This window comes from Rhododendron vialii, chromosome 9a, assembly GCF_030253575.1.
Source record: "Rhododendron vialii isolate Sample 1 chromosome 9a, ASM3025357v1".
Taxonomy (NCBI): domain Eukaryota; kingdom Viridiplantae; phylum Streptophyta; class Magnoliopsida; order Ericales; family Ericaceae; genus Rhododendron; species Rhododendron vialii.
The window spans coordinates 29,518,028-29,532,032 of record NC_080565.1 but is presented as its reverse complement, the minus strand read 5'-3'; positions in this window follow the sequence as shown (position 1 = coordinate 29,532,032).

Genomic DNA, 14,005 nt, shown 5'->3' with positions numbered 1-14,005 from the left:
CAAGAACCAGGCCCTCCAACCTTGCGGGCCGCAAGGTCAACTCGGCCAGATCTTGCAGTAGATACTGTTTTGATTCGGAATCGTTTTGTGACCTCCCGAACACCATTTTTGACCCCAGGACTATTTTTCCTAAACTTTTCACACCTTAAAGATCATACCTTGTCAATGTCATATTTTATTTATTTATTTATCTATTTATTAATTAGTTATGCGTTATCTTTCAAGATTTTACAAACGAAAATTTTTTGCGACCTTCCGAACAACGTTTTTGACACCCGAACTATTTTTCCTAAACTTCTCGCACCTCAAAGATGATATCTTGTTAGTTTCAAATTTTATTTATTTAATTATCTATTTATTATTTATTTTATAAAATTTTCAATCGAAAAATCTTTGCGACCTCATAATTCATGTCATTAATGCCCGAATAATTTTTTTTAGACTCTTTATATTCCTAAGATGAAACTTTGTTAATCCCAACATATTTTATTCATTAGATTATTTATTATCTATTTATTTTACTTTCAGCAACTTTCGTTAATATCTTTATTAAAAAAATCCCGCGACCCTCCGAACCCAACTTTTGATACTCAACTGGTTGCATAGGACTTTTAGGACTCTTATTAAGGTCATGTTAATTATTCTAATATTTTTATCTAATTAATGTATTTAATTAGTTTTTAATCAATCTAATTACTTAGAAATAATTAATGAGAGCCTAGAAATTTTTTTTTTTAAATTCTTTTAAAAAGTTCTTACTTATTATCATCTTGGTCATACGAGATTAAGGGCAACGACCCATTCATAAAAAGTTACGTGATTGCATTGCTTACTAATTATTTTGTTTATTATTTGATTAATTGTATATTGCACCACTACTTGATTTGAATGCTAGATGAGACCTTAGAGATATGGGATGGTATGCGAAATAGAATTTGCTTAGATGATGCTAGGTAATGGATAAATTGAGAAGTTTTTTCTTTTTAGAGATTGCTTGCAGGTGGGATTTTGAGATGTGATGAGATTTATGATGAGATTGAAATTGGCAGGAGTCTAGTGACGAATTGATAGACTGGCGGGAGTCCAGTGATGATTGTGAAGTAGTTTATGAAGTGGTGTATAAGATAAGCGAACCCTAGTTGTGATTCAGACATGATAAGCTTTTCCTTTGTTGTAGTTATTGGGGTGCACACTCGACATATAACTTAGGTGTATCTGCGACAGCAAAGGGAAGTGATCTCATGGAACCCAGCATGGCTAGCGGTTGGGGATGAAAGATCTCGTGGATGAGATCTTAGATTTCACATTAGAATAATGAATACTAATAAATTGGTGTTTGTAAATTTCTGTTATACTTTTAGCATCTTTATTATCTTTTTACTTGCTAGCTGTAAAGTAAGAGGGATAGTTGGGTTGGATTATACTGCGGGGTGAACTCTATCACTCAGGTACGGATTGCTTGGCATCTGTGCCAGATTTTGCAGAAAATCAAGAAGAGACACAGAACCCCGAAGGCGAGCAGTTTTATGCAGAGAAGAATCCAAAGATAGGAGCCGAGCCAGAAGATATTTGGGATCCGTATCAAACCTAGGAGTCGGCTCTGTACTTTGTCTATCACAAAGACTATTTTTAGTATTTCTACAGTGATTTGTAATAAATGAATCTTTATGTTGAACTATCTATTTTGGATTTTGAACTTGCATTTAATAATTTTTTTAGCAATTAATATTTAATACCTCCGATTTTATTTTCGAAAATTGAGGCGTTATAGAGTTATACAATAGCCTTGGACGTTTCGTTATATACCGCTTACAATTACCACATCTCTCCGATGTGGAACTAAACCCGAATGGGCTCTCACAATCTCCCTGGTTAGGATCACTACGTTTTCGTTGCGTTCTCACAGTCCATCACTTTCACTCATCAAGCGATGTGAGACAAGTGTTTGCTTAAGCATGTCAAGCTCATCTCATGTGGGACCCACTCAAGCATGACGAGCACATCGAGCTCCTCACTTATCGAGCCCACCCAAGCACGTCTCATCACGGGACCCGTCTCACACTTTCGGTTAGGGTCGACCCTAATACCACCTGTAATGACCCGCATCAGCTGACCTGCATAACCTTTAGCCTAACCACATGACTCAAAAGGTTAACCTCGAATTATACAATAGCCCTAGACGTTTTGTTATATACCACATACAATTCTGAGACTCAACTCAAATGGGCTCTCACAAGAAGTATATTGGTGGCGACTAGGGTTTGAGAGAGAGAGAGAGAGAGAGAGAGAGAGAGAGAGAGAGAGAGAGAGAGAGAGAGAGAGAGAGAGAGAGAGAGCTCACTAGCAACATCTAGGAGGTTTTAAACCTGAAATCTCGAGAGGAAGCAAACCCCCTAAGTTCGAACCTTTGAGCACTAGGTAACAACTTATTGGTTAGAAGAAACAACTTGACAGGTTTCAACAATTTTTCGCTCACCTACCCATCTGCAACTTATTATTGGTTAGTGGAAAAAACCAACAACTTATCTTTCTCGAAACTTATTTCCTACCCGGGGGGGGGGGGGGGGTTCAGTTCACGTCCAGTGTGGACTATGGTCCAGTTCGGCGTTTGTGGGTCCTTTTCAGGCCCAAAATAATGATCGGAACCGTTCATCTTTTAGAGCTCGTTGAGAACATCGGTCACATGAAAAATCACGTTGTAACGCACCTGACTTTTGGTCAATAAAAAATTCGTTAAATATTTGAATTTTATTTGAATTACTTATTTTTACTTTCAGTAATCCGTCGTAATTAGATTCTAGTCCTTCGGGGCCAATCGAATTAGATTCCAACCGACTACTTGGAGGAACCGAGCAACCAAACTCACCTAGTTACTAGATGAACCTTTTGCCTTTACCCTTTGGTCCATAATGTTAGGGTAATTTTTGTCCATTGGACAATAAGCTTTTCATTATAATATTTGACTAAAAGTACATGTAGTCTTTTCAAAATCTTATTTTTAAGATAAAAAGTACTTGTACTTCTTTTATCCATTGGTTATTAACCGCTAGGGAATTTATTACTCATTGGGTAATAGAGTTATTCTTTCAACTAGTACTAGGGTTTATTAAACTAGTTTTTTTCCTAATTGCCCATGTGATGTTGTACCTTTATTTTATTAAGTATGTACTTTTGACTTAAGACCTAAGTTTTCCTAAGTACTTTTATATTATTTTATATGGGGATTTTGTACCCAATTGGATTAATTTATTAGGGAGTTGATCTTTCTACAGTATATTAGTACACTAGTTTATTAGTTTAATCCAACATGTGCTTATTTATTTGTTTAATAGGAAATCTTAGCCTTTAAGTTTCTTTGATTTAAAGTACCAAAAGTACCCATTATTTATTGTTTACTTGTACATAGAAGAATATACATATATATATATATATATATATATATATATATATATATATATATATATATATATATATATATATGCACTAGTACTTGTGAGAGAGAGAGAGAGAGAGAGAGGGAGAGGGAGAGGGAAGCCGAGAAAGAGAGAGGGAGGGAGAGAGAGAGAAAGATTTGGTTGTACCTTGACTTGATTCACCATGATCTTCTTACATCTTTCAAATCCTTGGGTGAATCTTCTTCCTAGCCAAACCTAACTCTCACCATTGTACTTCTATTATTGTTTAAACACCAAATCTTGTACAATATATCTTCCCTCCATCAAATCTTCCAAAAATCTTCCATAACCAAATCCTTGGTACAAATCTTAGCCTTGCAAGCCTAGTCCAAGATTGCTTGACAAGTGTCAAAATTTGAAGTATGGAGAGAGAGAGGGGGGCCGGCCTTAGAGAGAGAGAGGGAGCTCAAGTTTTGGCTATAAATAGAGCCATTCCCATGCCATTCAACTCACACCTTTCCATTCTTCAACTTCTCTCTCTAGAATTTCTTGTTCTTTCTTTTGTTCTTCTTGTTCTTGAGTTCTTCTTGTGTTCTTCAAGAAACTCATCCAAGACCGTCACTAAACCGCCACCCGACCACCCTTCGATCCATAAAGTAGAGTAGTGTTAGTCAAGAAAAAGTTTCGAGAGACACCATTCTCTTTCGAAGCTCCCGAAGGCATACCGTAGGAAGTTACTCCGTCCGATAGCCGACTTGCCTTTCGTAGTCGTCACTACCGCCAAGAAGAATGGTAGATTCTCCTTATCTACTACTCCTAATTATATGTAGTGCATCCTTACTTACTTATCTCGAAGTATTTGTATTTTTTTAAGATGGTTATGAGTATGCATATATGAGTTGTTTGTATTATTTGTGGTGTGATAAAGCGGCGTTGTGCTTTGAGTAAGCATAAGTGATTTCACTCCAAGGGCGTCTGTACATGTGGCGTTATGCTATAAGTGATGATTGAGCATGATAAGTAGTATTGAGTTGGATGATCTTGTTAGAATATTTCATGCTTACTTTTATTCTACCGCGGAGTCTTTGCATGTAAACGAGACACGAGAACCGAGAAAGTAGAAACATAATACCTAGGGTGTGGATAATGATGAGATGTGTTTTGAAAACCCGTGATGTGGCCGGACTTAGTAGCCCATCGTGTGGATTGCGAAAACCACAATGTGGTCGGACTTGGTAGCCCATTGTGTGGTGTGGGTTTTGTGTGTGTTCCAATGGGATCCCGGAATAGCGGAACCATTGTGAGGTTGTGTGCGTTCCCATGGGAACCCGGAGCAGCGGAACCATGGTGAGGTATGGCTTGGTTATCCGCGGTACGGAGCCAATGCAATTGTGTGCCAATGGGAACTCGGCGCGGCGGAACCATTGTGAGGATACTCGGGAGACCGGCCCGGCGGAACCGAGGTTGGATGTGTGGCTTGGTTATCCGCGGTATGGAGCCAATGCAATTGTATGCCAATGGAAACCCGGCGCGGCGGAACCATTGTGAGAATACTTGAAAACTCGGCGCGGCGGAACCGAGGTTGGGTGTGTTAAACCAATGATTTTGAAAGATGGATTGGTATGTGAAAATGTTGACACGGTCTACGATGAGTCACGTAAGAGAAACTCAGAAAGACATGACACCAACGCTAAATAATGAATGTGGATGTGTGATTTTTATTGTCTGTTGTTAATGATCTTTTGTTTGTAAGTTATGGGTTAGCGGGTATGGGTTTGTTCTGCTGAGCTTTTATAGCTCATGGTGTTACCTTTGTTGACTCTGACATATTATATCGGTGGCGACGTTGGTATAATGTGTCAGACCTTGTAGATGTTCAAGACGAACAGTTCACCGTGGAAGCTTTTGGAGCAGAGGAGCTTGCTAGGATGGAAGAGCAAGCAGAGTAGTATTAGGAACCCTAATTTTCTTCCTGGTTGAATAAATGTACCCTTTACTTATGATGTATTTATGATGTAATAATGAGCCAGACTCTCTTTATTATGTAATAAATGCCTCATTAACGTACCTAAAATTCGGGGGCGTTACACACGTTGATCGGATACCGTTTGATATAATTTTGAAATGAATTAAACTTGAAACAAAAAGTTGCACAACACTAGATTGCAACCCATTTAACCCATTTATCTTATGCTTAATGCATTTAAAAATGATATCAAATGGTACCTGATCAACGTAATTTTTTACATGGCTAATGTTCTTGACGAGCTTTAAAAGATGAATAGTTTCAATCATTATTGTGGGCCTACCAAACTGGACCAGACTGGACATGGACTAAACCCACCTAGGGGTGGAGTTATAAAAACAAGCACGTGATAATTGAAGTGGCCTAAATAAGAAAAAAAAATGATTGATATATTTTAATTGTATTACGTTAAAATCATTTCAATGTATAAATGTAATGTATTGGAAAGCAAAAACCTTATGATATAATATGTATACGTTTCGATAAAAAAAAATATGTCTATTAAGTCGGTCCCTTTGGAATCAAAATCCTGACTTCGCCATTGTTCCTAACAGAAACACCCCGTACTAAAAATTAAAGATTTTGATCGAAGTGAGCCTTATTATAAGAACTCGAAAAAGATTGAAACATAAAATAAACTAGGGAGAATATTCATGTTCCTTGAGCAGTTTCTTCTGTCTTTACTTTTCTTAAAAGGAAAATAATATTTACACTCTTTATTTTTCATAAATGCGCTCCACTTCTTGTCTTTTAGTAAAAAAAAAAATACAAATAAAAGTTTCACTAATGAACAAAAAATGGAGTACAATCAAAAAAGGGAGAGTGAAAATCATCACCCTTCTTAAAAATTATTGATTCGTCTCGACGAGAGCGAAGCGATCGGAAAAGTAAAATTTTTTGACATTTACACAAAATATTCAACTTTTTTGACTTTTTTTTAGATATTTCCATAATATTGGTTAATGTCATAGTTATTTACTTTTTCTATTCCTCTCGTCAAGACGAATCAATAATTTATAAAAATATGGCGCAAAATTAACAAATGCAAATTTTTTTTTTAATAAAAACAAAGCAAAATTTTCTCGCTTTACAACGTTTAGTTTAGTAGAAGCACTTAGTTGTTTTCTTGTAGGGGTGAAAGAAAAATCGATGGACTGAAAAAAATCAAAAAAATTGACCGTTAAATTCGGATTTTGGTCGGTCTAAGGATGAGTTTTTTCCGCTTCGGTTTGGACCGAACCTATCCGAACAATTTTCAATTCGGTCTCCGTTACTTGGGAATTTCTCCAGACCCAAACCGAAAAATTGTTTAGTAGAAGCACTTAGTTGTTTTCTTGTAGGGGTGAAAGAAAAATCGATGGACCGAAAAAAATCAAAAAAATTGACCGTTCAATTTGGATTTTGGTCGGTCTAAGGATGAGTTTTTTCCGCTTCGGTTTGGACCGAACCTATCCGAACAATTTTCAATTCGGTCTCTGTTACTCGGGAATTTCTCCAAACCCAAACCGAAATTATATGGACCAACTAGACTGAACAGACTATATATTTTATATTAATCTAGTCTGTTCATCTATTTTTTGTTTAATCTTGACCGTCCATCTATTTTATAAATTTTTTCTTCTTATAGACTTTTTTAATTGCTGGAAAAAAACAGAGGAAGGGGATAACTGAGCTTTAATTATCATCTCAAAGATTGAACTTTTGTCTCTTTTTTTCTCCAGGAGAAAGACCCAAATGACTACTTCTGCTTTATCCAATTACCCGTTTCTATCTCTCTCTCTACCCTAATAAGCCACTCATTTGCATTATTTTCCCTTCCAGTGTGAATTCTATGTCTGGATCTGGGATTTAACGAGGGAAATGGGAGGCATGGCAAAGTGAAATCAAAATTTCGGGAAAAAGAAACGAAAAGAGGCTTTTTATTGTCAATCAAACAAAAGCAAGAATGGAATGGTTGGGTTTGGTGGACTCGGGGGAGGTGCTAGCCCGAGCGTGCTAGCCTCCTTGCTATGCCTCAAAACAACGCCGTTTTGGGACAGGTTTGGATATACCCTTTTAGCCTCCAAGGATCTTGTTTGGTGCACACTTAACTGAAACGTGATTAAATCATTCCAAATCCCTAAAGTTAGATAAATCATTCCGAACCCATAGTTGTTAACTTTATCCATTCATGGGAGCTGTGGATGGATATGCCAGATGCTAATTCTTTTTTTATTCTTGTAGTTGTGATCAATTAGCTTAGTATGTTTTCTACGCAGTGGAATGATAACCATTCTGAACCCAATTTTCCATTACTCATAATTCCATTTTTCCATTAACCATTCGGAACCCACCTTACCCATTTTTCGATTTTTATCAGACAAGAAGCACTTTCAGTAGACTTCTTTCATTGGAGTTTTACTAAATTAACCCAAAAATCTAAAACGGGAATTAAATGTGTGCACCAAACAAGGCCCTTGGGGACTAAAAGGGTGTATGTAAAACGGCATCGTTTTGGGGCATAGCACGGATGCTAGCACCTCCCCAAGTCCGGGTTTGGCCTAAACCGTTTGGTTATGGGTTTGGATGGTATGGGTTTATTTGAATGGTATGGTTTGGTCACATTGGCATACTGTCAAGTTTTTTAAAAAGGGGCCTTGACAAGTCTCATCTCAGGCGGATCAAAATCTCTGAAATTTCCGATCGGATCGATCCCACCCTTAATCGAACTTAACTCTCTGGTCAGAATTCGGTTCTAGAAATGGTCAGAATTCGGTTCTAGAAATTTATTACCTTGAACGTCGGTTCTCGATCACCCGAACCGATCGAACCCGAACCAAAATCACTTGCATAAAAGTCATTCCTGATGAGTTGTTTTTTAAAAGAAGGGAGTAAGGTACGTCTCTCTCTCTCTCTCATTGTTTTTTCCAAAGAAAGGAAGGTGCGTTGCAGCCTTATATATACCTTTCTTGTCCCGATGTATTGGTCAAGCATTCTTTTCCTTAAACCATCAAGGGAAAATTTCACTTGCCTCCCCTGAGGTTTCTGACAATGACAGACACCTCCCCTCATATTTTAAAAATTGCACTTACCTCCCCTCTACTTCAATTGTTGGCTGCAGATTCCCCCATTTCCATTAGAAGACCATTACTAGGTAACGGAAAATGCTTACATCGGCTACTAAATCCATTTCATTACCAATTTTACCCCTTTAGAATGATTTGGTGAAATGAATTCCCTTCTAGACTCAATTTAAAAGACATTAATGTTTCTAATTAAAACTATTTAAAAGAGATTAAGTTATTATACATATCTCACATGCACGTGTATCTTCAAAATTAAACACATATATACATTGATTTTAAATTTGAGTGTATAAGCATTTATTTTACAAAACTTTAAAAACACTTTTGATTTTTTGAAGTCAAATGCATATTAGGCATAAATATAGAGATTAAGTTACAATTTTTTTCCTTAATTTTTTTTGATAGGAAACTTAAAAAAACAACTTTTGACTTTTTTGAAGTCAAATGCAAATGTAGGCATAAATACAAAGCAATTACAATTTCTTTCCTTTATCATGAAACTTCCAAAAGTCTTCTTCTTCTTTTTCTTTTTTTTTTTTGCGTAGAATAACAAAAATTTCTAAAAACAATATGGCTTTAAATTAAGGTAAACTTTTTTTCCCAACCCTACACCATGCATCTTTATACCAAAATTATTATGTTAAAAGTTTTAGTCAAGACATCTTTTTCTCCAACTGATTTCTTTTTCGAACTTTTAGATGACATATATACATTTGGTTTTTAAATATGCATGTATAAGTATTTTTTTCTACAGTGATTGAAAAAGCTTTTGAATTTATTTGAAGACAAACGCTCTTCAAATAAATTACATAAAGCTTCAATTTTTATTATTTTTGCAAAGAATAACAAAAATTTCTAAAATACATGGTTTTAAATTAATGTTACATGTCAGCCAAACTGGGAAAAAATTGATTGGAGTAAAAAGGCATATTTTGGCTAAAACTCTTACATAGTTTCTTAGCCAAATCATAATTTTTTCTCCAACCAAATTTTTTTCGAACTTTTGGATCTTGTAAAACAAATTTGTGATTACAATTTTAAAAGTTTCATGGTATTAAAAAATTCTATGGTATATAGAATATAGTTGCTAATTGAGGCCGGTTTAAATTAGCAGTACACATGTCAATTTTTTTTGTCAAAATTAATCTTCTATTTTTCAAAAAAGGACCTTATGTCTACATGATTTACCCATATATTTTTTTTTGATAATGATATTTTTGATAGGATATTCTAATAAAATTCAATTTAATTTATAAAGCAACAAAATTATAATTGGAAAAAAAAGGTAATGGGTCCCCAATACAAATACGTTTAGAATTTTGCTAGAATTAAATTTTCACAACTTCAATGAAATTAGAAATCTAAAGCTAAATATTTAAATCTTTGAAAATCGGCAAAAAATTATACTCCTAATTTTAAAGTTTGTTTTCACAAGAAATTTAAAGATAAGATGAATTAAACTTTCATTTTTTTAAATTCTAGACTAGATAACTATTACATTAACTCTAATATCTTAATTAAATTATAGTTTAAATTATATAGCAGAGAGAGACCTAGGGGAAGTACCTGCAATTGTTAGAAACCTCAGGGGAGGTCAATAAAAGGGTAAAACTGTACATTCACGCACTCTGTTAACGTCTGTTAGCCGACAAGTCTGACAGGAGAGATAAGTACAATTTCAGAAATGTTAGGGGAGGTGTCTGTTATTGTCAGAAACATCAGGGGAGGTAAGTGAAATTTACCCAACTATCGATCGTACGAATTTGGTCCATAACATTTTAAATCGCCCTTGGCCCAAACAACGTTTGTTTTGACCGTCAAAACCAAGGGCATTCTAGTCGTATTATAAACATGTTTATTTACGTTATGGCCAAACCCCTATTTCACATTGTTCTTTTTTGGGATCGGAGTTTTGACATTTTTGGTTTTGTCTTTATTTAAAATAATTTTGCATTTATTAGTCTTGCACCAAATTTTTGTAGATCATTGGATCGTCTCGATAAGATGAATCGAAAAAGTAAGAAATTAAGACTTTTAGCCAAATATTTTGACAAAAATCCAAGATAAAGCACAAAATTCTCAAAAATCTCAGCTTTTTGGGTTTTATATTAGATATTTTCTAAAATATTGGGCTAAAAGACATAATTTTTTACTTTTCCGATTCCTCTCGATGAGGAACCAATAATTTACAAAAATTTGATGCAAAAAACTAACAAATGTAAAACAAAATTGAAAAAGAACAATAAAAAAAAATTTAAAAGTTGTTTTTGCCTTTCAAATTTTTTTTTTTTTGAATACGGAGAAAAATAAATCTCTCAAAAAGCTAAGTGAAACAGGGGTTAAGTGTCGTTGTAATCTCCAATATAAACATCTATTCTATCTACAAAGAGATACTTTTTGGTAAAGACTCAAAACTAAGGTTGCCTCAGAATTTTAGTTCCAAAATCATTCACAAATTAATTACAGATGCGTGTAAAGAGTTCAGGGATAGATGTGTCAATTAACATTCCAGTAACCAAACATCGCAATTTATAAGGGTATCTACAATCCTATAATCAAAAGTTATCACATCAGTTTTTAATTATCCATTTAAGAGATTGCTAAGGTTAGCAATGTAGAGTCTACAATAGCACAATCAAAATTGAATAACAAAAATTTGTCACATCACCTTTTTAAATTAAAAAAAAGTAAAAACTATGAACATAGGAAATAGCTTTTTCCTAGAAATAGTTTTGAGACTAATAAAAACTATTTATTAGAAATAGAAAATAATTTTTGATTTTAAAAAAAAAATAGTTTTAAAGGGTCATAATTAAATCAGTGCGAAGATCTTATTTTTTGATCATTTTATCTTAAATGGTCGTAATTAATTTTTGACTTTAACCTAAGAGAGTTCAAGAATGAAATGAATAACACATATTTTAGGGCTCTCATATGAGAGCCTTAGAGTCAAAAATTAATTATGATTCTTTAAGATAAAATAATCAGAAAATAGGATTTTTGCACCGGTTCAAACGGATTCAAAATTGAAACACTTTATTTCTTAACCATATTTTTAAATGTATAAATAAACTATCTAAAAATTAAGTGCTCCAATTTTGAATCCGTTTGAATTGGTACGAAGATCTTTTTTTTTCTAATCATTCTTTCTTAAAGGATTATAATTAATTTTTGGTTCTAAAACTCATATAAGGCCATCCACAGTGGTATAATAAAAAAAGGATAATCAAAAGTTGACACATCAGCTTTTAATTATTCACTTAAAATGTTGCTAAGCTTAATAAAATGTTGCTAAGCTTAATAATGTTGAGCTTCACAATGGTCACTTTCAGTCCATAACCAAAATAAAGGGTCCTCTCTCTTTCTTTCTCTCTCTCTCTCTCTCTCTCTCTCTCTTTTATTAAGCTTATTTTTTTTAAATGAGACCTTTGGAAAAATGTTTTACATTTAATGAACGACTCGAATGATTTGTGTGGAATCTATAAAGAATCCCATAACGAAATCTGTGCACAATTTGTACACAAATCTGTTGTGCGTAGAGTTTCTGATACCATGTTTCCGTTCACACTACTGTCAAACTGTTGATAAGTCTGTCAAACTGTCAAAGATTGCGTTCACACTATTGCGTTCGCACTACTTTCCCAACTTTTTCTCTCTTCTCTCTCTTCCCTGAACCTTCCTCTCTTGTGCTAGATTTATATACCCCTTCCTCTCTTGTGCTAGATCTATAACGCCAGTTCTCGTCCCTCTCTCTCTCTCTCTCTCTCTCTCTCTCTCTCGTGCTAGATTTATAAAGCTTCCTCTTGAATTTCTGTTGCATGTAATCTGTAAAACAATATGTCGGAGCAGCGGAGAATCACCGAGACCAAATTTCCAACTTCTTCAATAACCCACCCCAAATTTTCGGTCTCCATCACGTTCCTCACAGCCACCACAGCCGCCGTGCTGCAGCTGATCCCGTACGATCAATCGGGCGTGTATCGGGTTCCGAAGAGGTTATTCAAGGGCCATCCCTCTGTTTTCCATGCCTTCCTTGTATCTGTAATGTTCGCCTTCTCAGGCGCTTTTAGCGCCTTGTTTCTCCAAAATAAGCCCAATATGGCCAGAGTCTGCAGCTCCTACTCCTCCGTGTCCGTCGCATCGGCCGTTGGATTGCTGATTTGGGTCGGCTTCTCCCAAACTCATTAGGAAGGAGTTAGGGTTTTTTTTTTTCTCCAAAATAAGCCCAATATGGCCAGAGTTTGTATTGTGGTACTCTTATGTTGTGTTATCAACTAAAATAAAGTAATTGTTTTTTTGAAATTAAATGTGATGTATTATGAGAAAAATTATCTGTTTAGTAAAACAAAAAATAAGATCTAGTTTCACTAACTTTTAGAGCTTTTTGTTATTATTTAAATTTTTTTGGTGTTTTTTTAGTTTTGCACCAATTTGTTTTTTAGATTGTTGAGATGGATCAGAAAAGTTATTTTTTTTTAATTTTTATTCAAATATTTTGAAAAATAATTAGACGAATTAATAATTTTCAAAAAATTGACACAAAATTAATAAATATGAAAAAAATTCAAATAAGAATAAAACGGTAACTTTTAGAAAAAGTTAAAGTAAAGCTAGACCTAAGTTCTTAAAAAAAAAATAAGAACTTTAATAAAAGGGGACATAGTCTGAGATATTCAAAGACATAAATGAATGCAATATTTATTTTAATAAATCTGAATATAATAGAAATCGGTTTTCTAATCATTCAAGCAGGATTGGGATATCTATAGCAATGAGTTCACATTGAGGTGGTGATTTTAGAAAAGTCCTCAATAAAATACCTGTGAAATTGCATGTCCCAAGAATGATTGAACTTGTTTGACCGTTGAAGGTCCACTTCGAAAAATTATGTCAATGTTTAATTTCCTTATCAACTTCAATCCTCCTCGTGGACACGATATTTCCCTACATTGCAATCCCAAACCATGAAAGTGGCTATTTTCGCAAATTGGTCACCATGCAACTCTAGAGCACTTTTGAAAAGATTAGAGCAAGTCCAGTGGTATGGAAATGGCTCAAGCCATTCCCAAAAAATGACAAAATGGGCATAAAACCCTACCCCAATGGGAGGCTATTTTGGCAGCCAAAAAATGGCCCAGCCATTTTCACCCCAAATGGGTCAAGCCATTCGTGCCACATCATCAAAAATCAACCAACCCCCCTTCCCCCCAAGTCTCTCTTCCCGGCAAAACTTACTGTGTACGGTGAGTGTGTGTGTTTTTATATTTGGGTCAATTGTCTAATCTAGTATGTTTGTATTTGGGCTAGTTTTATTTTTGTCATTGGGCTCTCTAAATTTTTTTTTTCCCGATTCGAATGGGGCCCAATTTATTGCCTTGCCAATGTTTAGTTTTTGGAAAAATGACGGTCCAGAACGTATTTTGATAATTAATACCCGTTAAGGACATGTTGAGAATATTTGTTAATGCTGAAAATATCCTTGGCGGATATTAATTATTAAAACACGTCATTGGCCGTCA